The sequence below is a fragment of the Pseudochaenichthys georgianus genome, chromosome 1 (assembly GCF_902827115.2).
Source record: "Pseudochaenichthys georgianus chromosome 1, fPseGeo1.2, whole genome shotgun sequence".
In the NCBI taxonomy this organism is placed as follows: Eukaryota; Metazoa; Chordata; class Actinopteri; order Perciformes; family Channichthyidae; genus Pseudochaenichthys; species Pseudochaenichthys georgianus.
In genome coordinates, this window is record NC_047503.1 from 39878244 (window position 1) to 39882826 (window position 4583).

Genomic DNA, 4583 nt, shown 5'->3' on the forward strand with positions numbered 1-4583 from the left:
AATATTAATTTGACCATTATCTGTTACCACATGAGTACCGAAGACAGAAATCATGTTTCCATTTCAGTGCTGAATACAAAGCAGTGTTTTGTTAAACTTTGAATATTGTTAACTCATCTGTATGCAATCAGACCATACCTTGTTATAACACCAACAGTTAGATCTTTGTCTCTATATATATCACAATAATGATGTGTCTCTCTGAATCACTGAAATCACCACAGGCTTGCAGATAGAAATTAGTTGCAAGTTATGGGAACATCTATTTTTAATATTGTACAATGTTCCTTAACAAGCATGTGAGCATCCAATTTTATAATCCCCTATCGCCAATTAGCGCTCCGGTCCCAGCTGTGTGCATTGCTTTTTTCCGATGTGTTTTGAGCTTCTTGCAGCGTTTTGTATATGTTTAAAGAGATAAGATAAGATAGTACTTGTCTTCGGTCAGTGGTGCAGTGTTTTCCTGCTTTTTAAAGGGCATTATTCAGATGTAGTAAGATGAGGCTAGCGTTTGTATGGGGCGCCAAGGCTCTTTTGGACAGGCATTGCTCACAATGTCCCACCGCGACTAAAATAAGTTATTGTTAAATTTGTCAATTGGACCGAGGGGTTTGAAGACGTTGCGGATAGAGTTAATACATCTGTTTCCTGCTGACAAACGCTCACATAGCAATGTATCTTTTCTATTCTATATAAGATAAGATAAGATAAGATAGTACTTTATTGGTCCCAATTTGAGAAGTGTTTGTGCAGCAGCAGCATAAAAAGACTTGGCATTATACAATACAATTTAAAAGACGAGAAATAAACAAGAAAGTAGAAAATATACTTGTTGAATTTACAAATTAACAATAAGATATAAAGCAAGGTATTATATTTACATAAGTATGTGACAGATGGAATATTAAACTGAATATATAAATGTTCATTGTGATTTTATTCCAAGAGAAACTCTGGAGCAGGCAGTTCTCCTCCAGCCAGATGTGATTTGTTATAGAGAGTTAATGCAGTGGGCAGGAATGTTTTCCTGTCTCTGTCCTTGTGACTTGTTTTTTGGCACATTTGGGTTTTTATATTTGAAACTTTTTTTCGAAACTGCAGCATGTTTCTCCTATGGAAGTGTTTTAGGGCTTTGTAATTGACGGTGGAGTCCAGTTGTATGGAAACATAATTTCTTGCGAGACAGGATTATTTGGGCCTGAAAAACAAAACAATTTGTCAGCGATAAGTGCAGCTTTAAAGATGGTGCCAGATGACAAATATAGTAACCGCAAGGCTGTTATACATCGGACACATCTAAATAATTTTCACTTTTAGTCTATACAAACACATTGCACTTCTTTGAAACTGATCCTCAGCTCAGTGTTTATCCATATTCTGCTGGTGTTTCTGAAAATAAAACAACGAAGTTAATGGAACAGTTTTGTAATTGTGTTACTGTTCCCCATAAAGTCACCCATTTATCCAGATCTGTGTGGTTGCAGTGTTTTGCCTGAGGCTCAGTTTTCGCTTTCAGTCATCAGTTTGTGTCACAGTCTGAACCTCAACATTAAAATATAATCCGGCATTAGCCTTGGGATAAGGACCTCCAGCAGTCTGCTGCTACATAAGCAGTAATAGTATACAGTGTAAACAGATGGAAAAAAAGGTTCAAAGTTTGAGATTTTTCCCAGGAACCCAGTTTGTTGGGAACCACTGACTCAAGAAGGTTCTTGTTGTGCTTTCACTGTTGTCACTACACTGCTATTTGGCCCATTATCAGGTAAAGGATGATCAAAGCAGTGTTTGGTCTTGTTTTAGATATAACCTGAGATGACATTTTATCTGGTTTAGCTGTAATAGATATTGTTTACGACACACCCCATTCATGACTCATGCATTGGAGCAACTCAATGAATTTACAGTACAGTAAAACTCTTAAAGCACATCAAAGTATTATTTATTTTAGGTTGATTACAAAATAAAAATGTCAATATACATGTAGAATAAAGGGGAACATGGTTTTTACCACTGCTTTTGCTAACTCCCTTTAAAACCACACATATACTGTATTCTCCTGTTTCCACACTTAATGCTAAGCTAAGCTAATCTGTTGCTGTAGCAGGCAAATAATTGTATATCCCTGAATGTAACTCTTATAGAGTCTGTCAATCTTGATCTTAAGCTGTTAAATTGTTTGTTTGTCTTAAAGATGTTATTTAGGGTTGTGGTAAATTCTACTATGGATAAAACAGCTGAAGCACAATGTCATTTCTTTGTGGTCAAAAGTAAGATTTCGAGGTTACTCAGTGAAAATACAAACCCCAAAGTTATTTCATTTGTATTTTAAGAAGGGTAAAAAACCACAGGAAATGATTGTAGACATTTTCAATAAACCCTGGGCTCATTCTGAAGAAATTGCATGTACTTACTGATTAACTGATAATGTTTCCAATGTCGTTGACAAGTTAACACACTAGTTTTCCAAAATGTCTGCTCTTTATAAGCTAAGAATAATACATGTATATTCAACTTGTGACAGTACATCTTAAAGTTTAACCAGTAGCTGTGTAACAAGGACTTTTTAAGGACAAAGGCTTAGAGAAAGTGTACTACCCACAAATATAAACCTGTACACTGATGAAAACATGACGAGTTATGAGTTTGTAGCATGTCAGCAAAATGCAATATCACACACGAAGAAACCAAAAGTCAGCTCTTTTATTATGGTCCAGAGACATGTTTGTGTTTTGTGTCAGAAAGCAATGTGTCGTTAAGACCCAAACATTATCTTAAACACAGGCGCATTATAAAATCATACTCCAACTTCTTCTGAACTTAAAGAACCCATAAATGGTGTGTGTGTGTGTGTGTGTGTGTGTGTGTGTGTGTGTGTGTGTGTGTGTGTGTGTGTGTGTGTGTGTGTGTGTGTGTGGTGTGTGTGTGTGTGTGTGTGTGTGTGTGTGTGTGTGTGTGTGTGTGTGTGTGTGCGTGCGTGTGTGTTGTGTGTGTGTGTGTGTGTGTGTGGGAAGCTGTCCCTTCATATTTTGATTCTTCCGCATCGCCTGCATTTGATCAGCACCAAACTGAATTATACTGCTGGGGATGAAAATGACTTATACTGATTTGATTATGGCTTAACATTCACTTACATGAGGATAAAAGAACAACATACAATATATAGCTTTCTGATCCTATCAGTGTTAAACAGGCAACATGAACCTGGTGTCATTGGTTACACTTAGACCTAAACAAACCATTTGTTCTAATTAATTCAAATTCATGTTTAAACAGCAGCAGCTCTGCCAATGTGAATGCAGTCAATCACATAAACAAGCCAGGAAAGGGAACATGCTTGCACTACAGATGTGTGGATAGCGACCCTGAATAGAACCATAATAAAATTGTGATGTTATACATTAAATCTCAGCTTGTTTGGTGGTCCGACTGACTGGAAAATAGTCACACAGCTGGCAATATGAGATTTTAAGTGTAACCCCTTAACCCTAACGGCTTCGTAGAAAAAAGTATTTCTGATAACGCAGCCATAAGTCTTTACTCTGGTGGTGCTGTCACTGGCTCATGAGTTGACCTCTCTGTTACATCCTCGGCACTACACTGGCACATCATTATTCCTTATAATTACCGACCTGGCATCATAAAAGGATATTTATATATCAGTCCTGTAATCTGCTTCTACTGGCAAGCTTTGTAGTTAACATGAACATCTATCTCAATACACAGGACTGTGTGACGCTCAATGGTATTTTAAAATATAAACACTTGCTTTGATTCATTTCAGCTGTGAGAAAAATACACAAGCAGTTCTCATTCATAACACTCCGTTCGATGTCTCACTATGGGATGCGCCTCATCGCGGAGCAAACAGAAGCATCAATCTCATTACGCCAATCCTGATTGGCTGGTGATCTTGACGTCAGCGTCAGGGGAAATCACCCCCTATATGTAGCCTGCGCCACAACGCATGCGTCATTCAAACACCTCTTCTCGCTTCAGAGCACATCTCACAGTAGCCGGGCAAGCTTCACGGTCCACAGACTGAACCCAAAATACCATTTCGGTCGACGGGCGCTCGCCGGCTACTCCTTCTGCTTCGCAGGAAGACGGTAGTACTAACGCCGTTAGTACTTACAAATCGACCTCGCCCTTCTCTACGAGAAAGTAAGGTAGGTCCGATTTTTTCTTCAAGCTAGCAGCACACCTGTTGCTAGCTCGCTCCCTCTCTACCGACACCACGGTAGCGAGGACGTTTTTTCTTTTCTCTTCCTCACGGAGGGGAAAAGGATTAAAAGAGGAGCATACTGCCACACCAGTCAGTATTCTCCGGGATTAAAAGACCCACACCGTCCTTTTTTTCTCCGGATTAAGGACAAGGGGGTAATACTTTTTTTCCCGTCCCACCTGTCGAGAGCGGGCCCTCTCCACACCACGAGGCGACAAAGATGGACGCCCCTCTCCCTCACACCAGAGGAGTCAGGGACTCGGTGGCTCGACTCTGCGGCTGCGGGTTGAAGATCTCGGGCACAGACACACACCAGGTCTGTTCGTCCTGCCTCGGGCTGGAACACGCCCGAGGCGCTATC